The sequence below is a fragment of the Nuphar pumila genome, chromosome 3 (assembly GCF_984573655.1).
Source record: "Nuphar pumila chromosome 3, dmNupPumi1.hap1.1, whole genome shotgun sequence".
Classification (NCBI taxonomy): domain Eukaryota; kingdom Viridiplantae; phylum Streptophyta; class Magnoliopsida; order Nymphaeales; family Nymphaeaceae; genus Nuphar; species Nuphar pumila.
The window spans coordinates 47,086,520-47,113,231 of NC_143251.1; the positions used below are offsets into that span (position 1 = coordinate 47,086,520).

A 26,712-nucleotide genomic window follows, 5' to 3' on the forward strand; every position below is an offset into this window, starting at 1 on the left:
ATGCAAAAAGTATGCATGATCAACAAAAACACCCAAAACTGCATACTTTATACAGTTTATATATATATATATATGCACATTACAACACGACGGCAAGGTAATGATATAAAGCAAAACCTTATGTATGAAACCATACATCAAGCTAAATAAATTGTGTAAGCGATGCTCGGTGTACAAACCCATACATCAGGCTAAATAAATTGTGTAAGCGATACACGATGTATAAAATCGTACATCGACACGAGTCTTATTAAGAGTCTTATTAAATAGGCTAACAGTGATGGGGGGTTGTGACCCTAATCCAACCTGGATCCAAACAAAAAAAAAATTGAAAGACACAAGTCTTATTAAGAGTTGAAATGGCCAAATTATCCTTGACTGGACCAAATATCTAATTAAGTAAAATGAGCATAACCTTGCACTTTGAACTAAAAATTGAGTGAAGTTTGGTGCGTTGAACTTGTATCATAAAAGAGAATCTTCTTGTCTTATAGTTCTGGTCAAATCAGGGGCACAAAAATTGAGGTTTAACGAATTAACTCGAAAAAGATATTTTAATAATTTGTTAAGATATAAATAAGGTATGTATATTATTATGAATATGCTTGTGTGATGATTAGATTCTATTGTTAGAACTACTTGAGACTTAATTGTGATCAAAATATAATATTTGTATTCAAAGTAAGATATTATAAATAATCTTAATTGTGAACTATGCACACGCAGTCGTGATATGTTAAGCACATTAAAAAAATTTGTTTTATGATAACATATTTATATTATAATCTTCGAACAACATGCATTGTAATGAGATTGTGATTAGCTTTGAGTCCCTTAAATCTGATCGTGTCATTTGAATTTTATATTATAATTAGCATGTTTAACTTCTTAAATTTCAAAAGTTGCGACCAGGTCCACTGCCAAAGTGAAGCCATCATAGAGTGAGCCATCAATGATTTAACAATATAGAGACTCTACCTCATTGCATACTTAGTATGATATAAAGTGTGAACCCTAATGTCATTCTGAGATTGAAAGTGAGATCCGTCATGATTATTTCACGATAGCACTAATAAAAAAATGGATAAAACACAAAATTGAGAGTAAAGTCCAATATAATAAACTTAAAATATAATTTAAAGTTATATTCACACAATATCTGAAACTCTAAGCAACCATGGATGGTTGAAATTCACTATGGTTAAAATGTAGCATGAATCATGCCGAGTTTGAACTTAACTTTCCGACTAACTATCAACGGATAACTAGGAGTGTATGGTTTATAGTCTGGCCAACAATGTAGAATTGTGATATTTTATACGAGTTGTTACGCTCATAAACGACTATGACCGGTATAGCTAACTTAGTGTTATAATCTTGTATGAGTGAGTGTGATTAAGAGAGTTAATGAAGAAATTTAACATAAAAACCTGGTGTAGTGTATCAAAATCTAAACTCAGATTAGGCATTTAGAGTCCACTACAATTATAAGTTAAAGTCATTTATTGCTTATAATTGTTTTTTACCGAGTTGTAGACTTACCTCCTGTATAATTATAATAATAGGTTTCAGGCATACTAACACAGACAAGACGTGATCAGCTACTCTAACTCTGCAGCAAAGTATTTGTTAGTTGTATTTTCTTGTCATTGAATACTCAAGCAATTATTATTTTCATATATAATGAATGATAAACTTTGTTAAAGAAATTGAGTTTATTAGAAGAAGAAAAATTCAACCATGTTTTCTTTGTGTGAACTCTGTATGCTTTCTCTTTGGAAAGTAATACCAACTGGACTTGGACTCTGGAGATCCCAGATCAAGGTATTAAAAGTGCCTTGGGAGAATTTAGCAAGAATCTCGTGACAATAACGAGAACAATAGATGTAACATATTATACTAATTAGCCTTATTTACAACAAAGAAGAGCCTTTTCAAACTCTTGAATCAACTGCTTCCAATCAAGCCCCAACAATTGCAACTCATGTGAGCTGAGTGCTCGAAGAGACCATAACCAACATGTTCTGTTTGAACACCTGAGAAAATTGGATGTTAGCAAAAATATGATAAAGGAGAGACAAGAGAACTTTGTGGCAACCATACATCTCTAAAATGCTCCAACTCTGGGCATAATTCTGTGTCAATCACTGAGAGCACTGCAGAAGATGTATCATCAAGTTGAACTTGGTCCTTTGGTATCTTTAAAACCTGTAAATAGTCTTTGAGCGAAAAATATTTGCAAAGAAAACCCATAAAATAAATTTCTATTATAATTTATAACCTTTCAAATGCAATCGATATACCAGTTTAAGATAAAAATACATAAGATATAGATGACCTGCATATCTTTCTTTCATACCAGTGGCAATGCAAGTTCAAGGTAGATGATTTAATAATATACACACGTTAGTTTTGGTTAACTGGAACTGCTGGGCATGCCATAGCAGACAGATGACAGTTTTCTAGCCTAAAATTGCCTAAAGAACGCTACGATATGTACATGCCATAGACATAGAATGAGTGCAGTAAATGTTCTTTAATAAGTGCCAATAACATTAGGTTTCCAGATAAAACTTGGTATCGTCATTCATTAAGTCTCTAGATCATGAAATTTAAGTCAATTTTTTTCAATTTTTTTTTACTTTTACAAATGGCATCTCTGGTGTCTGGAATCAAAGTTCCCTTTGGATAACTTGGTGCAATTCTAACTCTCTGGGCATCACATGCAACTCCAGATCCTCCATTTTTGTTTCTAACAGGTGTTTTGGTCATCAATTTTCAGGAAGTTCAAAAGCATCCAATACATCTGATGAGGTGATTGTTTGAGAATGATACTGTCTTCTCAAAACAAAAGAAAAACATGCATAAATAAATAAATAATAAGTTTGATAATGGTTACTCCATTGTTTTCAAATCAAGAAAAGGAGATTTTCACATTCTGATGTGAAAGTTCAACTGCTCATGCTTGTCAGGAATCTTACCAGCTTGTAACCTTCGTCAGTATGAGTAACCACTACTCCCTTAATGCACTGGCGGCACTGAATGGCAAGAAAAATACGTACTATAACAGAAAGAACTCTAACCTATCGCTGCACCTGTCTGAGACAGAAATCACTATTAGGTTCAGTAACATGATCTGGAAAATAAGAAAAAAAAATTGAAGGCCAAGTAAACCAATGCCAAGAGGGATGAAATGTCAACAATATCAAGATATGTGCAACTTCGTCAGCCAAGACACCAGAACAGCTAAAATGACACAAAAGTATTCTCTGGTAGCACTAAAAATTGAAACCAGGAAGGATTCATCCTTTGGTTATCATGCGAAGATGGAATGAACCAATTCCTTTTAGTAAGGTGATATTTCCATCAATAACACTCAAATGATATCAAAACCTTATATTCTTTACCCTAGAAAATTGAAAAGTATAAAAGCAACCAAGACACCATCTGTAAGATGGAAAAACACTATATGCATATAAACAGATGTTGAAGGTCAGCTCCTACTTCAAAATTTCAAATTAAACATGGAAGAAAAACTTTAGGAATGCTATATAATGCCCATGTGTAGGACTAAAATATCCCCCTTTAAATCAACCAATGTGTTCATTATATCAATTTTTTTACATAAACAGAAGATAATGTTGGCACAAGAAAATTGGTGGAAATGTGTGCATTTCTTACTAAGCGAAACCCTGCTATATTGGAAGATCAATACATGATCTGCAGAACACCATATCATAAATTTAAAGCATCCAAACTTGAATAAGCACCCACTGGCAAGTAGTTAGATTTTTAACTGACTGGTATACAAAGTACAAGGTCATGATCACAATGATGTGACTGTTCTTATTATGAGCTAAGTCTTCTGTGCCTGTTAAAAAGATCACAACACTCGGTAAATGTCCAAACATAATGTCGTAGAAAATGTCCACAGCATCATGTTTATCTGAAAATCCATCTGGATAAAAAGAGGTGGTGTTATGAGAGATTAGTGCATGCATGCAAAGAAAATAACTTTGGATTTCTTAACCATGATATTTTTGGTGGACCTCAAATATGCCATTAAAGTTAAAACAAGTATATATGTGCACACTAGGTATGTAAATCAAATTGTAAAATATCCCAAAAGGGAGGACAAACACTGATCTCCAAAGTTAGGTATGTTTGAGAAAAACTAATTCACACTGAGCAAGCATAAAGGACAGATACACTGCTTATTCATGTGATACGAGAAGCCATAGAGCATAGTTGCAAATACAGGCTATACTAGAATGTATAGAGAATGACTTCTTTGTCATGTGAGCTGCAAATAAGTCAAGATTGACCTTCCAACTTCAACCTATATTCACCAAATCTAGGTCAAGTTAAGAAATGGGTTTTGGACAGATTTAGGTTTGAGTTGTGTTTTAACATAAGTCAAGTTTAGTTTTAGACTAGGCTTAAGTAGGCACTTTAAGACCAATTTGACTAAGTATTGTTTTGACTTGGCTAAGGTTATTTTGACCTACCCTAACTAGGTCTGACCTATTTTGGTGAGGGTATTTTGACCTTAGCTTAGACTTGATTAGATTTGGTTTAATATTCAAATTGGTCCTAAAGAGCCTAGTTAAACTCGTTTCCAAACTTGACATAGATTTGGTCAATGTGGGTTGAAGTTGTGTAATGAATCAAGAGAAATACAAAAGAATGCCACTAAGGGCTACAAGAGATCACAAATACGAAGAGGCCACTTATGAACCAAATACACTCCCACAAAGAACTCATAAGAGAGCAAATATAAAAATAAAATATAATTTTATATTACATCTATAAAATGCTTAGAGAAGCATTCATACAAAGGGGGAGGAAGGCTCTATTTATAAAGCCAAACATGAGAGAAGGGAGGCAGTCCAGCTAGTTGTTGGACTGCCTCCATCAGTCATATTTATGACCGTTGAGAGCAGTCCAATGACTAGTTATAACCAACTACCTCTATATAAGGATTTAACGGAGGAAAAGATACAATTAAAACCAATTTTGCTAAAGTCAGTTCACAAGTGAATCATACTTCTGAACGATCTAATAATAGTCAAAAGATTTAATAGAAAACTATAACAAACTCAAGAAATAAAAATGATTAAAAATAGGATAAAACTCATTCATGAACATAAAGGCAACTTGGTGAAGGAAAGATGTTTTTTCTTACGAGTTCATATAAAAATACAAGAATAATGAAGGGATGCTTTTGATAACTTGGGGGTTTTATCGGATTTCTGGTGGTTTTTGCAAGGAAAATAATCAAAATCAAATGGTTTGGGGATTGTATTAATTAAAATCAGAATTTCCAACTAAGGAAAAGGAAGGGTTGCCCGCATGACCATCTGGGTGATTGTGAGGATGCTGAGATGAAGGTGCCGGATCAAACTCTGCTGATGCACGGGTGTATCTGTAGCTTTCAAAGGTGGGCTACGTAAGGCAAGGTGGTCATGGAGCACCCAGGGTTTTCCTTGCTTAGTGAGGGTTCTTTGTCATTAAAAAAAATGTTTAAAAATCATACCTAGTCATTTTCCGGATGGTTTTCCACAGCCATTCTTGGCATAAAAACTAAGACCTGAGACCTGATAAGCCAGGAGATTCCATGCGATCCACTGGCATCAGCACGAATTGAGAGGACAGCGGATCAGGTCAGGGATCCACTGATGCTGTTCATCCATGTGATGAATAGTATCAGAAACACCATGCTTGTGTTCTAGATGGGTTCCACAAAAAATTTCAGAGCCGTTGATGATACAGATGATCAACATCTAAGGCATCAAGAATGGATGGCTTAAAACAAAGCCAAAACATTGGTATGTATGATGCCGCCCATCACATGGATGAACGACATCACCCTCGATCTGATGAGAGAGAGAGAGAGGTCAGCAAACATTAAGAGCTCTGAGTGTGTAAAGAAGATAGCATCAACAGAAGCATTTAGAGCACGCTTAGAAACGTGGACTTTAAGATAAGGAAAGCTAGAAAACGGAGTATTTGTTCCAGGAGATATTGGTTCATCATATCACTAGTTCTCACTTCTACCAGTCGTATACTCAAAACTAAGTTCACTAACCCACACAAGATGCAATGCAAAACATGACATCCAATTATACCATGACACCACAAAGTGAAATGAGAAAAAAAAGAAGTAATGATCACACACCAACCAAACATTTCCAATAAGAATAAGAAGAAAGCAAACTAATAGCCATTTCAACTACGATTCAGCAAGGAGCATTCCGAGGTCAAAACCTAGATAGAAGTCGTTATACAGAAGCAAAACCAATGATTATAACTTATCAATATCAATCATCACGTGTAACAAAAATAACAGGGAAAGAAAAAAAAAAACCGTGAACTTGAAGGAAATAACAATTAGACGAAAAGCTATCATTAATCCAATGGGAGACAGAATCATCATGTAACACCCCGATCTGGGACCTCAGGAGTCTGAGTTCGGTTGGTATTACTTCCCAGAAGGAAAGTGTACAGAATTCACACAAAGAAAACATAGACTAAAAAAAATTTTTATTTTTTTTCATTATCTTCCAATAACTCACTTTCTTTACATTGTTCATCATTCATAATAAAAGAAAATAACAATTACATAAATGTTCAATGACAATAAAGTAAAAACTATCAAGTGCACTGCCAAAGAATAAAATGATCAAGTTATGCATGTGATAGTGTGCTTGAAACCTACAGTTGTAATTAAATAGAAATGTGAGCCTACAACCCAATAAAAAATAATTATAAACAAATAACACTTAAACTTACAATTGTAGTAGCCTCTAAGCCCCTAGTCTGAGTTTAGTTTTCGACACACCACACAAGTTTGTATATTTTAATTACCTCCCAATACACTCTTAAACACTCTATCACACCACACTACTTCTAGGTCGGCTATATCGGTCATAGCCATCTATGGGCTTAGCAACCCACGTAAAACACTCTAATTCTACATGTTGGCCAGACAATGAACCATACACTCTCAGTGGTCCCCGGACCACCAGGCACTGCACTGAAACAAAAAAGAGGACCCCGCACTTCATTGAAACAAACAATAAGTCAGCCACCGATGTCGGTCGGCCGGCCCCACTTCTCTCTCTCTCTTCTCATTTTTTTCCGTTTTCTACAGCTTCGCCGATAGCTATGGTTGTCGGCCCCCTTTGCCCGGAACAAAAAGGAGAAAATGAAGAAGAAGACGAAGATGATGATGAAGATGGAGGGCCTACCTCGTCGTTGGCGCCGAAATCCAATAAGCTCCCTACGATTTTTTGCTGCCTCTCTCTCTCTCTAGGTCTGTGCCACTCTCCCTCTTGGTGGACTGAGGGAAAGAGGTGCACCGTGAGGGCTATTTATAGCCCTCACGATGGGGTAAGGATAACCCTCACCCACCCCCACCCCCACCCCACCGATAATCGTGGGAGGTGAGGTTTATCCTCATCCCCCCACTCTTTTACGGGAGAGGCGGTTTCCCCAAATGAGGAATCGTCTTTCCCCTGATTTCAATTTTTTTTAACTCATCCCCTCCGACGAAATCATCAAAGGGGGTTACAATTATATCCCCCTTAAAAGAAAATTCGTCATGAATCTTACCTGAAAATATTTGTAGAAATTGTTTGTGGATGTATGATTCACGCTCCCATGTAGCCTCATTTTTTGTTGTGATGACTCCATCTAACTAAAACCAAAGATAATTCTTTGTTTTTCAATTTTTGTACTCTCGCATCCAAGATTTCTATAGGCTTCTCATTTATGCTTAAATCATCTTGTATTTTCAACACTGACTCAACAGTATCTAGTATGTGGGAGGGATCAGGCACATACTTCCGCAACATAGAGACATAAAATATGTTGTGAATTCGAGACAAGGTGGCAAGGCCAATCGGTATGTCGTCTGACCAACTCTCGCGAGTGTTTCAAAAAGTCCAATATACCTTGGGCTCAATTTTCCTCTTCAACTAAAACGCATCACTCCCTTAAAAGGAGATATCTTAAAAAACACATGATCACCTTGCTCAAATTCTAACTCACGACGTCTTTAGTCTGCACAACTTTTTTGTCGACTTTGCGCTGCCAGAAGACGCTCTCGAATAAATCTCACCTGGTCTGTCATCCGCTGCACTAAATCAGGCCCTAGCAATCTTCTTTCTCCGACCTCATCCCAACACAAGAGTGTTCAGCACCGTCGACCGTACAATGCCTCAAACAGAGCCATGCCTATACTTGAAAACTATTATTATAAACAAACTCCATCAGAGGTAGGATGTCATTCCACGAGTTACTATATTCTAAAGTACACGCTCGTAACATGTCTTCCAAGGTCTGAATGGTTCACTCTGACTGTCTGTCTAACTAGGGGTGAAATGCCACACTCATTTTTACCTTCATCCACATAGCTTCCTCAGAGCTCTGCCAAAATCACGACATAAACTTCGAGTCTCTATCTGAAACAATCGAATCAGGTACTCCATGAAGTCTGACAATCTCTTTGATGAACAACTGATGCAAAGCAGGCCCAAGCATCACAAACCCAACAACACCCAGACATTGTTTTGAGTCCGGGTCCGGACCCGAGACCCGGATCCAAACTGAAGCCCTTTAAATAAGTTGCCTAGGGTTTCGTGAGGAGGGCAGAGAACATAGAAACTTCCAGCAGCTTTTCCCTTCTTGCAGTTCTTTGATTCTTTATTTTGTTTGCAGTTTTTTTTCCTTCTGACAGTTTTTCCTTTTCAGCATATCTTTTATTCCCCTCTTTGTCTTCTTCTGTCAGTATTAAGTTTTCTCCTTTTTGAATGTTTCCCATTTCCCTTTCTTTATGGTATCCAGTTTATTATTCATCTCATTGTTCATTTGGATTCCATTGAAATAAAAAAGAAACAATACAGCACCATCATTTTTGGGGTGGTTGTTCTCTTATCACTGCACATCGTACATTCGTGAGCAGCGTACCAACCATCTCAGCAAAGCGCATCGTACCAGTGACAGTCCCTTAACGTGGTTGTGCGGGGGATTTTCACGTGACAGCAAAGCGCAACCACCTCAGATTCAAATACCGTGAAGTCTTCATCGTGCCCTTCACTGCATCAACAACTGAGCCAACTAATCACAAGAGTGAGTTGTCTTACAAGCCAAAAAGTGAGCTGACTTAGTTAGCTTGTCAACAATCACTCATACTGAATCCATCTCATTCTTAGTCTTTGGGAGTCCTAAGACAAAATCCATAGTGACATCTGCACATTTTCATTCAGGTATAGGGAGTGGTTGCATTAATCCACCGGATCATTGGTGCTCAATCTTCACTTGCTAGCACAACAAACATTTGCTTACAAACTCAGCAATATCTATCTTCATTCCACTCCGCCAAAACATATCTTTCAAATCTCGATACATTTTGGTGCCGCCAGGGTGGATAACATATCTAGAGTGGTGTGCGTCGCCCAATAACTGATGCCTGAGTTGATTATCCTTTAGAATGCACATTCTATTACGAAATTTGAGAAGTCCTTGATCATCAGCTTTGAAGTCTGACTCCTTACTTTTCGAAATCTTTTCTCACTTGGGCTAACTCTAAATCTAAGGGTTGCTTTTCCTTAATTTGCTCCCACAATTCTGACCTCAATGTGGTTTGCACAAATAATAATCAACTTGATAAGCATTGGGCTTCTGCTCTCTGATGCGCGACTAAAGAAAATAAATCTCAATCTGCGAGTCTGACTAATGCTCCTTTCTGCTAAGAGCATCAGAGACTACATTCGCTTTTCTCGGATGATATTTTAGCTCAAAGTCATAATCTTTTAAAAATTTCAGTCATCTCCTCTGCCTCAAGTTCAAGTCTCTTTGAGAAAACAAATATTTGAGGCTTTGATAGTCAGTAAAAACTTCAAATTGCTCGCCATATAAGTAGTGCATTCATATCTTAAGGGTGAATACAACCGCTGCTAGCTCCAAGTCATGCGTCGGATAGTTGACTTCATGCATTTTGAGTTGATGAGATGCATAAGCTATCACCTAACCAAGATGCATCATAGCGCAACCCAACCCCTTATGAGAGGCATCGCTATAAATAGTGAAACCTCCGGATCCAGAAGGTAAGATCAACACTAAGGCAGTGGTCAAACACTTCTTTATCTCTTGAAAACTCTGCTCACACTTGTCATTCCACTTGAACTTTACGTCTTTCTTAGTGAGTTTTATCATTAGAGCTACCAATAGAGAAAACCCTTCTACAAATAGTCGGTAGTACCCAACCAATCCCAAGAAACTACGAATCTCAGTAGAATTCTTGGGTCTAGCCCAATTAGTAACTACCTTAATCTTCGCAGGGTCCACCATAATTCCATCTTTAGAAACAATGTCCCAAGAAGGACACTTGTTCCAACCAAAAGGCACACTTAAAAAATTTGATGTATAGTTGATGTTCTCTAAGTATCTGCAGGACTATCTTTAGGTGTTATTCATGTTGCTCCTCGTGGTGGAATAAATGAGGATGTCATCAACAAATACTACCACAAACTTATTTAAATAAGGTCTGAAAACCCTATTCATCATATCCATGAAGGTTGCAGGAGCATTAGTCAGACCAAAAGGCATGATCAAGAATTTATAATGGTCATATCTTGATCTGAATATTGTCTTAACCACATCTTCTTTCTTAATCTTCAACTGATGATAACCCGATCTTAGATCCAACTTCGAGAAACATGCAACTCCTTAAAGTTGATCGAACAAATCATCAATCCGCAACAATGGATATTTATTCTTGATGGTCATTGCATTCAATTGTCGATAATCTATACACATTCGCAATGACCTATCATTCTTCTTGACGAACAAAATTGGAGCACCCCAAGGAGATACTGACGGTCGAATAAAAGCTTTCTCCAACAATTCCTTGCAGTTGCTCCTTGAGTTCCTTAAGTTTTACAGGTCACATCCAATAAGGAGCCTTCGAAATGGGAGTTGTTCCCAGAACAAGATCAATCTGAAACTCAATTTCTCGATCGGGAGGGATACCTGCAACTCACAAACTATGTCCACGTCAGATTGTTAAATTGTATCTCTATTTTTTGTATACATATATTTATATATCTATAAAGAGAGATACATATACATATATGTATATGTATCTATATATATATATATATCACATCATGTAATCCCAAGGGTATTTCAGTATTTTCGCCTTTTTGCGCATATTCACATTAGTGAATATGTTGTACATTTCTTTTCCTTTTTTTCTTTTTCTTTTCTCTCTTCTTTTTCCTTTTTTTCTTTTCCTTCTTGTTGACTTAGTCAACTCTTGGAGGGGGTCCAACACTAGACGTTGGAGCCCTCCAACGGTTAGATTTCTAACCATTGGAGGGGCTCCAACGTCTAGTGGGAGCCCCTCCAAGGGTCCCTCTTTAGTATAAATAGAGGTGAACCCCCCTCATAAATGTATTCAATGCTTGGAGCATTGTTCTCCAATTTGTTCAATAAAATTCTTTATATTTTGGCATTTGTGTTCTTCATTTGCCTTAGGTACATTTTGTTCTAAGTGTTCTTGTGCCTTTGTGCACATATTCCTTCTTAAAAGTGGTGCTTGTTTTGCACATTATCTCTTTTGAGATATATTTACATGGTATCAGAGCAAGGTTGAAGATTAAAGATCGCGTGATTCTTCATATTTGCAAGTGCCTCGAAAAGTGTGCCTTTGGATTCTTGGTGAAAGCCGTGGGGGCTTTTCTTCCTTCATTATTTTGGAAGGATTTTTCATCAAGTAAGATTTAAAAGTCCTTTTGTGGTACGTATTTTTTCTCCACTCTTTCCTCTCTAATGGGTGAAAAAGAGTCTCATTTTTCACTTGGTTTTAAGTTAAATGGCTCCAACCACCATGTTTGGGCCGAGAATATAGAGGCTCATATTAAAGGGAAAGGTCTTTAGGAATACATCAAAGGAACCATTCTGAAACCCGAACCTAAGATCACCATTATGAAGAGGGGTGAAATCAAAGTTCTTGACGGTGAAGAGAGAGAAAAAGCCTTTGAAGAATACAACAAAAAACATGAAGAATGGGAGATGAAGAACTACAAAATTCTTTCATGGTTCTTTTCTTCTGTTGAAACGAAGATAAATGTCAATATTTTGAAATTCAAGAAAGCTTTTCAAGTATGGGAGTATCTTGAAAGAATGTATACTTCAAGAGATTTGTCCCATAAATATTATCTCCAAAAGAAGACATTGACTCTTCAACAAGGAGAAATGTCCGTTAGAGAGTACCTTGCCGAGTTATCCACGATTTGGGATGAACTTACTATCAGAATTGTTCACAGGAGATAAGAGGGAAAGAGAGAGAGAGAGAGAGAGCAATTCACGAAAGGCTGGGGCGGCACTGTAATACACGACCACCAAAACCCTAAGCATTATAAATTAAAAACATATACATATTACAATAATGCCATTACTGAAATACTATTTAACATGTGTACATATAATATGGATCTGGATCTAGATCCAGATCCATACGCATATGCAATGTCGTATTCTAACACCCTCCCTCAAGTTGTACGTGATTTTGGAGCATGCACAACTTGCTCTTCAATAGCCAAAATTGACGTCCTGTTAATCCCTTGGTAAATAGGTCTGCCACTTGATCTTCTGTTCGAACATGACGTAGTTTTATCTCCTTCATCTCGACTTTCTGCCGTATGAAATGTTGATCAATCTCAATGTGCTTCGTTCGGCTATGCTGGATAGGATTACATGCAATGTTTATTGCGCTTTAATTGTCACATAAAAGAAATGATCGAATAATTGTCTCCCCAAGATCACTCAATAAGTGTCTAATCCATGTGGCCTCTGTCGTGCCTGCAGCCATCGATCTGTATTCAGCCTCTGTACTCGATCGTGCCACTGCCTTTTGTTTTCTGCTGCTCCAGGACATTAAATTGTGCCCAATATAAACACAGTATCCAGAGACAGATCGTCTCTCATCTGGATCCCTTGCCCAATTTGCGTCTGTATAAGTGATGAGTGTATGTCCTCTATGTAGATTATCGTTCTTGCGATAAACAAGTCTGTCTCCTATAGTTCCTTTTAAATAGCGTAGAATGTGCTTCACAGCTTCCATATGACCCTCCGTTGGAGCATGCATAAACTGGGATACCTGATTGACAGCATAAACTATATCAGGTCTGGTAAAGGTCAAGTACTGTAACATCCCAACGAGACTTCTATACGTTGTAGGGTTGACACAAAGATGACCATCTTCAGAGCTCAGCCTTTGATGTAATATACCAGGAGTGCTGACTGGTTTGCAATTTGTCATCCTGGCTCTTTCCAGAAGATCAAGAGTGTATTTTTGTTGCATGAGTGTCAATGTGTCTTGTTGTCTGTCAACTTCCACACCAAGAAAGTACCGCAACTCCCCTAAATCTTTCATCTTGAAAGTTTTCATTAAAAACTGTTTCACGTCTTGCACATGACTATCTAAGCTCCCAGTGATCACAATGTCATCAACATATATAAGAAGAAGTATAACAATGTCCGCCTTTTGGTAAAGAAAGAGAGAGTGATCCAGAGAGCATCTTCTAAAACCATAACTCTGAATCTGCATAGAAAAACTTTCAAACCAGGAACGGGACGCCTGTTTCAACCCATACAGAGATTTCCTTAGTTTGCACACCCAGGCAATAGGATCCTTCTCAGCATAACCAGGTGGTTGCTCCATATATACTTCTTCCTTTAAAGTTCCATGCAAAAATGCATTTTTAACATCCATCTGGCTAAGGCTCCAACCTTGATCGACTGCTAGGGATATGATAATACGAATAGTACCCATTTTGACTACGGGACTAAAAGTTTCGTCGTAGTCTTCACCATATTGTTGTGTGAATCCTCGAGCAACAAGTCGCGCCTTATATCTGTCAATACTTCCTTCAGGCTTATATTTTATTTTATAAACCCATTTTGAGCCAACTACATTCTTTCCTTCTGACCGAGGGACTATTTCCCAAGTCTGGCATTCATGAAGAGCTTCCATTTCTTCATTCATAGCTTCAGTCCAATGACGGGATTGAAGAGCTTGATTAAAACAAGTGGGTTCATCCTGTTTTGTGAGCTGAGACATAAACAACTGGAAATCAAGAGAGAAGGTCTTGAATAGGATGCTTAATGCGTGACGGCCTTTGAGCCGATTCATTGGCGATGCTTTCCTCCACATTCCTCGGCTCTGTATTTTTGCTCCGTCTAGTGTATATCTGTCCAGAGAAACGTTCTACTGGGGGTGGCTCAACTGGAGATAATTCAACATGCATTTATGAGTCATTCAATTCCCTACTCAAGCCAAAAGAAGAGCAATTTGTCTGACATGTTTCTCCTGTATTAGCAAAGAGGTCTGCGCTCATCCATGGATCATATACTTCTAATTCTCGAGGTGGCAACACTGCAGAGTCATTGACCTGAAAATTTTGTTCGTCAAAAACAACATTTTTGGAGGTCCTAATGCATTTTGTAGTAGGGTCATAGCATCGATAACCTTTGTATTCATCTGCATACCCAACAAATCTGCACTTGACAGCCTTATCCTGAAACTTATTTCGCAGAGATGAATCAATATGTACATAACATACACAACCAAAAACACGCAGCTCATCGTAAGAGGGATGTTGCCCAAATAAAGTATAATAGGGAGATTTCCGATCCAAAAGTGTCATAGGAAGACGATTTATGATATGAACAGATGTGTGAAAAACTTCTGTCCAGAGACTAACGGGCACATTGCTATCATGTAACATGCTCATCGCGCTCTCGACAATATGCCTGTGTTTCCTCTCTGCAACCCCATTTTGTTGAGGAGTATGAGGGCAAGAAATCTGTCGACTTATTCCTTTATCCCGAAGAAAGGCAATAAACTCGTTCGATGAATACTCTCCTCCACCATCACATTGTAAATGCACAATATCACAAGCAAATTTTGTTTTGACCATCGAATGGAACTCCCGAAATATTTGAAAAACTTCATACTTGTGTTTTAAGAAATATATCCAAGTATAACGAGAATAGGAATCAATAAAGACAACATAGTAGCGACTACCAGAAAGAGAAGGAATAGGTGCAGGTCCCCAAACATCGGAACAAATAATCTCAAATGGCTTTAAAGCTCTTTTATTGATAATATGAAAAGGAAGGACATGGCTTTTGCAGAGTTCGCATGAAGAACATTTATTATTATTATCAGAAGATGAACATAAACTAGATGCTGGAAGGAGACCATCGGATACAAGATTTTCAACGAAACCTCGACTACAATGTCCCAAACGACTATGCCAAATATCCGGCTTATTACAATGAGATGAATTAAAAACTTCCAATGAAGGAAAAAACAAAGACTCTGAAGGCGAAGACACTGAAGAACGCTTGGACGACTTCAACTGGAGGACTGGTACTGAGGGTGAAGACACTGAAGGAATCTCCTTGAAGACGTACATGTTTCCTTGTCGCTCCCCCTTAGCGAACGTCTCTTTCGTTCGTAGATCCTTAACATAAACAGAAGAGGGAGTAAATTCGACGGAAGAATTCATATCGTCAACAAGTTTAGCTACAGAAACAATGTTCTTTTTAATATTAGGAGCAAGAAGAACATTGGACAAGTGAAGTGAGGACTTTGACATAGGGATATGTGCATTGCCAGTATGACTAATGGAGTGATAAGTTCCATCTCCCGTAACTATACTACCTTTTTCAAAATAAGGCAATAAGTAAGATAACTTACCCGCATTACCCGTAACATGTGTGGCGGCACCTGAATCAACATACCATTCGCCTTGTTCATTTTGCTTGATCGACATCTGCGACAATGCTGATAACAAAAGTTGTTGCACATCTGTGGATGGCACTTTTGTGTCCACAACAGTAGCTGATTTATTCTCAATTTTGTTTATTTTTCCTCTATTCTGTAGATTGAACCAACAATCAGCTTTCACATGTCCTCTTTTGTTACATAAGAAACAAGTGGGCACTCTCCTCTGATTCCTTGTATTAAAGGCCCCTGAAATATTAGGTGTAGGCAAGATACCACGTCCTCCCTGCCCGAAACGTCCGCGCCCTCGGCCTCCTTGATGCCCTTCATTCCCTCGTCCAAAACCTACAGAAGTGTCCATGGCCAAAACTGAATGAGGACGAGATGATTCATTTCCTTCTGCCCTTTGCTTCATAATCATCTCATGCTGGAGAAGTTTCGCTTGTAGGTCGTCAAAAGTGGGCAAGTGAGGAAGGCAGGATAAAGATGTGGTAAACATGTCAAAATCAGGACCCAATCCATTGAGAAGTTGTTGAACTTTATCTTTATCTGCAATAGCACTTCCAGCAACAGCCAATTGATCAGTAATACTCTTCAAGCGGCCTATGTATTCCATGACTGTCATGGAGCCTTTCTTCAAACTTTGAAATTCATGTTTTAAGTACATAACTCGGGCTTCTGATATCTGAGAGTATGTCTGAGACAACTTACTCCACAGATCTGCCGCAGTGCAATCATCTGAAAGAGTAACCAACACTTCTTGAGAAAGTGTTGACGTAATATAAGCAACCAAAGACTGATCCCGCTTCCTCCAAGCTGTATACTCTGGATTCTTAATAGAAATGGTAATTGTGTCGCCCTTCTCATCTTTGGTTTCCTGCAAAATAAGCCGTGGTGGTATAGGAACTAAACCACCCAAATGTTCATCGAGATCCTGACTCCGTATAAAAGGAAGGATTTGCCTCTTCCAGGTCAAAAAATTAGAATGAGTAAGTTTTTCAGTAACGAGCTGACTCAAGAAATTGGCAGAGGGACCGGATGACGAAGAGAAGTCCATAGCAGTGAAACGATGAATAAGCAAACAAGATGGATGGGAAGAAAATAAAACAGATTTTGAGAGCACTTAATCAATCAGTAAACTTTGAATAAGGCATATACCTGTACTACCAAAAGTGGCGCACAAAGAACACTTAAAACAGCAATAAAACAGTCGTTGGTGTTTAGGAGAAGATTGAACCAACACAGGTCTGAAAAACCAGTCGTTGGTGTTGAAAAAAAAAATTGCAAACACAAGTCTGAAAAACAGTCGTTGAATGAAGAAGAAAGTAAACAAATACCAATGAACGATGAGCACGCTGAAAGGAGAAGGGAAAAAGGTACCAAATTTCAGAAGATGAAATTTCAGATTCAGAAGAAAAGAGAAGATGTCACCACGATCTGTTGATTCAGGATGAAGAACATTCACCACGATCTGTCAGAACTTCTGTTACGCTGGGTTGCTGTTCACGCTTCTCACGCTGGAACTTACGCTGGGTTGCTGTTAAGATTTTAGATTCAGAAGAAAAGAGAAGATGTCACCACGATCTGTTGATTCAGGATGAAGAACATTCACCACGATCTGTCAGAACTTCTGTTACGCTGGGTTGCTGTTCACGCTTCTCACGCTGGAACTTACGCTGGGTTGTTGTTCACGCTGGGCTTTGAAGAACCTTCACCACGAGCTCTGATACCATATCAGAATTGTTAACAGGAGATAAGAGGGAGAGAGAGAGAGAGAGAGCAATTCACGAAAGGCTGGGGCGGCACTGCAATACACGACCACCAAAACCCTAAGCATTATACATTAAAAACATATACATATTATAATAATGCCATTACTGAAATACTATTTAACATGTGTACATATAATATGGATCTGGATCTAGATCCAGATCCATACGCATATGCAATGCTGTATTCTAACACTTACTCTCCAAGAACCTAAATGGAGTGGAGAGGCAATTAAATTGAGAGCCAAACAATTAGAAGAAGATCACTTCTTCAACTTTTTAAATGGGCTTAGACCCGAGTTCGAACAAACTATGTCTTCTCTTTTGTCTTCTTTTTCTTCTCCTCCATTGGAAGATGTGCTTACGAAACTAAGTGGAGAAGAAACTAGATTGGGAATGAATAAAACCAATCTAAGTGTGTTGGTCGTTCCTTCTAAGGATGAAGATGAGGGTGCTTATGTCGTCTCAAGACCGGAGAATAATATCAAAACATATAAACCCCCTCACTTCAACAAAAGTCAAGGAAGAAGAGAAAATGATGGGTATTATGGAAGAAGAAATTATAGTAAGATCATATGCCACTTTTGCAAAGAACCAGGACATATTAAACCAGTATGTCCTAAATGGAAAAAGATGGTGGCTATGTCTACAACTTTCCAACCAACCAAAGAAGAAGGACCTTCAACTTCCAACAATGCTACTTTGTCTCTAAATCAAATCATGGAAGTTGTCCAACCTCTCCACAAGGGATCCATTTCCGGAGCCGCCATGACCACCTTCTCTCCTCCCGGTAAGACTCTTTGGCTCTTAGACTCGGATGCATCCTTTCATATGACTCCAAATGTTTTTGCTCTTTCTAAATACTCAAAAAAAATTCACCTTCCTTTGTCTCTACCGCGGATGGGGCTTCTCTTGAAATAAAAAGAATTGGAGATTTTGAAAGACAAGATTTTTTTTATTCCTAAAGTTAGATTTATCCCCAAACTAAATTTAAATTTGTTTTTTGTCTCTCAACTATCGGATCATGGGTGTGATATCAAGTTCTCATCAAATAAATGTTGGATACAGGATCGCTGGTCCGAGAAGTTGATTGGGGAAGGCTCTAGGAAGGGAGATTTATACTTTATAAAATTTCTTCAAATTCCAAAACATTCTTTTTGTAATGTTGCCCAACATAAAGATATAAATGTTTGGCACAAACGCTTTGAGCATCCTAATATTGCCAAGCTCTCTCATTTAAATTTTGCTAAAACTTTATGTAAAGACAATTTCAATTGTAATGATTGTATTCTTGGTAAAATGAGAAGCTTACCTTTAGGACAAAGAACTATGTTTTCATCTAAGCCTTTTGAAATTGTGCATTCGGATATATGGGGACCGACACCCGTAGTGTCTAAAGGGGTTTTTTCATATTATGTTATTTATGTTGATGATTTCTCAAGATATAGTTGGATTTGCTTCCTCAAACATAAACATGAGGTTTTCTCTACCTTTAAGGTTTTTCATATGATGATACAAAATCAATTCAATAGTAAATTACAAATCTTTATAACCGATTCCGGGGGAGAATATCTTTCAAATGATTTCAAAAGTTACATTGAGAATAATGGAATTGTTCATCAAAGGTCTTGCCCCAAAACACCTCAACAGAATGGATTAGCCGAACGAAAACATAGACATATAATAGAAACTACAAGGACCTTATTTCTCAAAAAACTCAAAAAAGATTTTGGGCCAAAGCGGCTCTTGCATCGGTTTATCTCATAAATCAACTTCCATCCAAAATAGCTTATCCTTAGAAAGATAGGACGTTCCCCTACGAGTAGCCATATATGTTGCATTGAAATTATCACGTAAATAGCTTATCCTTATTTGAATCATTTATATTTGCACGAGATTTCATCACAGGCAAACAATTATGACACTCATATAGGAAAAATATTTATTTCATTTCATTAATCGGTCCAATACATGTAAAGGAAATCTCACTAGCAAGCAATAAGAAAAACAATGCAAAACAAAAGATAATCGAACGGGACTAAATAAGCTAAGTATTCTTAATGCTTCACTATATTACTCTTCAATCCATCTGAAGCTTAGTTCTCTCCCTGAATTCCTTCGCGACTGCTGAAGGTGAGTCTTAAGAGGAGCACTCACGTCGTACTAGGGCGAAGTAGGAGTGTAGGTCGGTGAAGCAAGAGTATAGGTAGGTGAGGCGGGAGTGTAGGTAGGTGAGGCAAGATCATCATTACGATCTTCATCCTTCCCTCCTTCCCATAAACCTTCTGATGTTGCCCATCACTGCCCTAATCCTGAGTCACTTTTGTTTGCTTCTACAGCTTGCCATGCTGCTTCAGTGACCTGAATTACCGCCCTCCCAGTTTCTTCAGAAGAAAACTCTCTGACTGGATGTGAAACTCCTCAATTGGCTGCACTCATAGCAACCGCATAACTGGCTCGAGACATATGTCGTCACCATGTACTAGCTATACGAGACCCGCCCTGAAACGCAAAGTTTGCGTTAGGGGATGCTCTCCTTGCTTCTCCTCCTCGAGCCGCCATCCAATCTCTAGTCATACGGCCACGTATTAACCGAGCTCTCTGATGGTGAGACTGGTGAGTCCCTCGCTCGTAAAACTGTGGTTGTCGCTCCCGAGTAGTGTCAGGGTAGTCCTGTCAGTAAACATCTCTCTCCGACTATGATATAAATCGATGGGGGTCGTGGTGTCAAATCTCTAACTATTTGAGTCATGCTTGCCATGACTCCAGTCATCATCGTCATTGCAGCGACAAACTCCTCTCTTCATACGACAGGTGGCTCAGAAGGGTTTTGTGCTCTAAGGTTTTTGTGATTGTTGCGCTCGCTAACTATTTTTTAATCACAAAATAACATAGTTACTAACGTATTTTTATCGAGTAGAGACTTATATCATATTCTATGTCATTGAACTTGTTATGAATGACAAACTTCTTTGTGTGAACCTGACTCTTATACCATTTTGTAACACCCTGATCTAGGACCTCGGAAGTCCGAGTTCAGTTGGTATTACTTCCCAGAAGAAAAGTGTACAGAGTTCACACAAAGAAAACACTGTTAAAAAAAAATCATTTTTTTTCATTATCTTCCAATAACTCACTTTCTTCACATTGTTCATCATTCATAACAAAAGAAAATAACAATTACATAAATGTTCAATGACAATAAAGTAAAAACTACCAAATGCTCTGCCAAAGAAATAGATGATCAAGTCATGTATGTACTAGTATGCCTGGAACCTACAGTTGTAACTAAACAGGGGAGTGAGTCTACAACTCAGTAAGAAATAATTATAAGCAAATAACACTTAAACTTACAACTGTAGTGAGCTATAAACTCCTAGTCTGAGTTTACTTTTCGACACACCACACAAGTTTGTATCTTTTAATTACCCCCTAATACACTCTTAAGCAATCTATCACACCACACTACTTCTAGGTCAACTATACCGATCATAGCCGTATATGGGCGTAGCAACCCGCATAGAACACCTCAATTCTACGTGTTGGCCAGACAATGAACCATATACTCTCAGTGGTCCCCGGACCACCAGGCATTGCAATGAAACAAAAAAATGGACCCTGCTGGTAGTTAGCCTGGAGATCAGGCTCAATCTCGGTATGGTTCATGCTATGTCACATGGGTGCAGGTGTGCGGCACTTTTAAAAATCGTGGGTGCGAGGGTGCGACAGGGGCAAAAATATAAAAAATAAATAAATATATATAAGGGGGTCCAAGGGTTCCCCCCGGCGCGGGTCCCATTCTCGGCCCCAAGAATTTTTTTTTAAATTTCACAGCCCATTTCATAGGGCAAAAGATTTTTTTTAAAAAAAAATCCAAAAAATGGACCGAAATGACCCTAGATGCGGTCAACACACCCAGGGTCGGGTTGACCGCACCCGGTGCCGCACCCGCACCCACGTCAAGTCACGTCGGCGCAGGTGCCGCACCCGCACCCACGTCAAGTCACGTCGGCGCAGGTGCGGCACCCTACTAGCCGAATCCCTGTGACATAGGGTTAATGTTATATCCTAGCCATGATGGTTTTTCAACCATTTATGGTTGTTTAGAGTCCCCAAACACTATGTGAGTGTAACCCTAAGTCATAGGCTAAGTTCAACACATAGACCCACATTCTCAAACTCATATTTCACTCGTTCACTCATGAGTGATATCCTGAAATGATCACGACAGATCTCATTCTTTAATCTCATAATGACATAAAGACTCACATTTATCTCATAATAAACATGCAACAATGTAGGGTTTCCACATCGTTAAATCACTGATGTCCCACTCTCCATGGTGGCTGCACTCTAGCCGCAAACCAAGTAGCCCTTACCACAGGTTGCCACTTCTGGGATTTAAGGGGTTATACATGTTAATCTCAATATATTTACTCATACAACATGAATAGAATAAAACAGGACTCAGGTCTAAACACAATTTCGTCACAATACATGTTATTAATAATTTATTACATAGGTATACTATCACAAAATAATCTTTCTAGCATGCATGACATACAACTAACATGTATTCCACAATTAACATGTGTATGCAATCATCTCATACTATCATGCATGATCAATTTATGCATATTGTTTTCACACTTAAAAACTATCATGCTAATCATGTTAATTCACAATAATAACATGCAACGTAAAAAAGTTTATTCACATCTAAAATTACTTATAATATCTCTTACCTCGAGTGCAAATACCGTGCTCTAGTTGCAATCGAGTCTCAAGATGCTCTAACAGTAGGATCTAGTCATTACACAATTATATTCATATTAATGCACAAAACTTCTTATATTCTAAACAAATTACCAAAATACCCCTCCTGAATTGACTTATGAGATCTCGATTTTTATGTCCCTTATTTGACCAAAACCAATGGGCAAGCAAATTTGCTTTTGAGATACGAGTCTAACGCACCAAACCTCACTTGATTCTGAGTTCAGAGTGCGAAGTTATGCCCAATTTACCAAAATAGATTTTGGATATTCACAAGGGCATTTTGGTTATTTCGAAATTATTTTCATAATTCAAAAATAACTTACAACCCAATCTAGATCCATTTCTGATCTGAATCCAAAACTGTCTAACTGGATCCAAACCCCTTACGAATCTGAATCTAGAACTGTCTAATTGGATCTATACCTCGTTCTGATCTAGATCCAGAATTGTCTGACTGGACCCAAACCCAGTTCTTATTTGAATCTAGAATTGATCCAATCAGATTCAGATCCAGAACTGATCTGAACCAAATCCAGTTCTATTATGGATCCAAAATAGTAAGTCTGGATCTAGACCCATATCTCTCTAGATCCAATTCTATTTGGATTTGTCCAGATCGACTAGATCGGACTACCGGTTTGTTCTGAACCAACTCAACCTAAACCAGTTCGACCATAACCCGTTCAGTCTAAACCGATTCGACCAACCCTCTTTTTTTAAAGATCAAGGTTCGATTCGGTCTGGGTGCAACCCAGACTGACCCGATTCGGTTTGGGTCGCACCCAGACCAAACCGGTCTCTACATTTTTTTTGCTCAATCTGCGTTCTGGGTTGCGCCCGGACCGATCGGTACCCTTAAAAACCTTAAGAGGCAGACGGAAGGGGCATCGCCCCTTCCGTCTTCCCCTTCTTCTCAGACAGAGAGGGGCCGGCCCTCTCTATCTTTCTCTGTGGCAAAGGGGCCGACCACCAGCGTCGGTCGGCCGGCCCTCTCTCTCTCTCTCTCTCTCTCTCTCTCTCTTGGTCGACTGGGGGAAAGAGGCGCACCATGAGGGCTATGGGGTGAGGATAACCCTCACCCCCCCCCCCACCCCCCGGACAATCGTAGGGGGTGAGGTTTATCCTCATCCCCCCGCTCTTTTACGGGAGAGGCGTTTTCCCCAAATGGGGAACTGTCTTTCCCCTGATTTCAAACTTTTTTTTTACTCATCCCTTCCGATGAAATCGTAGGAGGGGGTTACACATCAGACCAAAACTACTCCTCAAAATGCAAAACCTAGAGTGTGCAGGAGCTTCAGCCAAAACAATAAACTGTAACAAAACACCATACTCGTTAGAAAATAAATCTCAATTCATGACACTCTCCAGCCAGTCATTCTACTATAATCCAACAAAAAGGAAAATGAAAAATCTCATTAGGAGGTCTCTACAGCAATTCAATCAGGGAAAAGGAAAGGAACAATCTGATTAGTAGGTCTCTACCCTAATTCATAAGAAATCCGATTATTAAGGTCTCTTACCAAACAAGGTCAACAGAAACCCTAGCCGGAATATCTCCTAATATTGAGATCAAACTGGCCGTACTCAACCACAACTGAACAAGCAGATATTAATCATTCTCTGGCACAATTCAACAAGAAGAAATCCAATCCAAAGGCTCTCCGGTTTAAAAGAAGTCATCAGAAACAAAAAAAAATGGATAGAAATTACTTCCTCCCGAGCTCCAATCACGATCCATCAATATCAATCATCGCAGCAACTAAAAACATGAGCAATCTAGTAAAACAAAAACATAAATATGAAAATGGAATATTCTCTGGATCCAATTAGGCTTTCAGAAACACTATAAAAGATAGCGTCCATGAACACTTGCTGTAAAAAAGAAAGCATGCACGATTAATCATCCTCTGCCACAATTCAACAAGAATAAATCCAATCCAAAATAATCCATCCGAACAATAGAATGGATAGATTCGTTGATTATCGAACTGAAAATCCACAAAATTAAACTATAATTACTTCCTCCAGATCTCCAAGCACGATCCATCAATCTTAATCATCATACAAAACTAAAAACTTAAGAAATCTAGCAAAACAAAAACAGAAATATGTAATCAAGGTTTCTGAGAACGTGCACGAATAAGAATATAAAGGGAGAAAAGACGATGATGGATCAACCGATCGATCGACGGATTACCAGCACCGATCTAAGCCTGAATTGACGAAATCGTCGGCTGATCGGTCCAATTCAGCCAGGGAAGAGAAGTCCAGGAAGCCCTCCGCGTAAGTAGATGGTGTCGCAGAGCAAGGAGGCTCAGAGAGGGCTCGAGGGTGAGGGCTGCCCCCCTGAGAGCCTTCCCTCCATCTCCCTTTCGAACATTCGGCGGGAAACAATTTTAGAATCCCCACCGCCCCTTTTATAAAACCGTGCATGAGATTAAATTACCTAACTACCCTCCTCTTGTACTTCAATGAATAACCGTATGCTGGTAGGGGTAGGGATGTAAATGGTTCAGTTTCGGTTCGGATGTGGCCAACACTGTATTTGACTAATGGCTAAACGGATTCAAATTCAGATTAGGATGGTGAAAAGCTCATACCAGATCAGGGTTTTTTTGTATGTAAACCGATTGACCATAGTAAGTTTTTCACAGTTTTTTTTAATGTAATCGATGTTGGCTAAGCTTATCCATAGTGACAAATAGCGCAAGATTTATGAAAATATCGCGATAATATCGCAAAAAATTGCCTGAAAGTTTCAATTTCTCGCAAGATTTTCAAAATATTGCAAGATTTATGAAAAACATAAATATTGTGATTTAAATGTGATATTTATGTTTTAAACAGCTATTTATCATGAAAAAACTATGTATTTGTATTTTTAAATACTTTTTTTTAATATTTTCATATAAAAATATTTTATTTATTTATTTATTATTTTATTGTCAAGATTTTGCACAAAAATGCAAGATTTATGAAAAAAATATCAGTTTCTTGTGAGTTTTTGAAAAACGAGATTTTGACGATAAAAACATTTGTCACTATGAGCTTGTCTAGGTTTTCTCAGTTTTTTGCCTATTTTTACTTGGGTAAAAGTTCTACAAAACAAACAAATTGGCCATAATAATTTTTTAAATTAAAAATAAAAACCATTTCTCTATTTTGTTCAATGTTGTCAGTATCGGTATTGGCCCTGAATCGATTTTCAAAACCATTCAAGGAATCAGCCAGTTTTCAACCAGGGGATAACATGTGTCAGTACAAATATTAAAATAATAAAAAATTATTTTTAATGATTTTTTAGCATTTTTTAAATATAAATCAGTCCTGTTTCGTATCGGTTTTGGCCCGAGACGATAAGAAACTGCCGATTCGCGCCCATACTGACAACATTGGTTTTGCTAACCACAGTAGTTGGCCTCCTTGAGATTCCCTGATCCCAATGGATGGTCAGCCTCACAACACTCGTCCCTACTCAACCCAACAGTAACCGGACTTCAGAGGGCTTAATTGTTATCTGAACTTCAACAATGTCATGGTGAATTTAGGAAGCGGATTAGGTCATGCTGAACATGAGCGTTTTTTCTCATGCTGACATTGTGGCCGTCCGATTTGCATTTTAAAAAGCTCAAAAGTCAACAAAACCACGTGGCATTCGTCCAAAATGCAAACAGACGGCCACGATGTCCGCATGAGCAAAAATGCTCATGTTCAGCATGACCTCATCTGCGCCCGTGAATTTAAGTCCAAAAATGCTTGAGAGAGAGAACGCTGCCTGTGTATAATTGTTTAGTTATACACTGCCGGTCTCAAGCCCGGATAAAGGAGGAGGGTTGCGGTAGGCCAGTGACAGCCAACGTAAAAAACTTAGTCATACCCTATGAATATGAACCAATATGAGAATTTCGTTGGGGTGTTCCCTACTGAGCGACATGTTGTACTCTATAGGCCCGGAGGCAGTGATAAATGGCAAGGGTTGCTAGGTTGTCACCCGGAAGCGACGCATCACACTGGCGCCCGGGTGTGGTGTCAAATAGGCAAGGGTTCCCTCACTTTGTTGGATGGGTGGGGGTAAAGAAGTTACTCCAAGACCATAAAATTAGGTTAGTCACTTAGAACATAGGGTCTTTAACTGGTAAGTCGGTAGAGTTAGTAGATGTTATGTGTAGGAGAAAGATTGATATTTTATGTCTACAAGAGACCAAATGGGTAGGTGAGAAGGCAAAAGTGATAAAACCTCGGGGATATAAGATTTGGTATACAGGAATAAATAGAAATAAGAATGGAGTAGGGATTATTATGAGTCGTGAGTTTATAGATAATGTAGTTGAGGTCCGTAGGAAGGGTGATAGGACTTTCCTTATT

The 26,712-nt window shown here is 38.5% G+C and overlaps 1 long non-coding RNA gene across 2 annotated transcripts; it reads right to left on the reverse strand.

Moving 5' to 3' along the window:
• Positions 1-1,684: 1,684 nt before the first annotated feature.
• LOC149842809 (uncharacterized) lies at positions 1,685-24,732 on the reverse strand. 2 transcript variants are annotated; one of them, XR_016430814.1, is made up of 4 exons: positions 24,545-24,732; positions 2,982-3,095; positions 2,104-2,219; positions 1,685-2,036 (listed from the first exon to the last, which is right to left on the reverse strand). It is a non-coding gene; the product is annotated as an uncharacterized LOC149842809 (long non-coding RNA). The 2 variants fall into 2 exon arrangements; XR_016430813.1 differs by having other exon boundaries at positions 2,982-3,099.
• Positions 24,733-26,712: the final 1,980 nt, after the last annotated feature.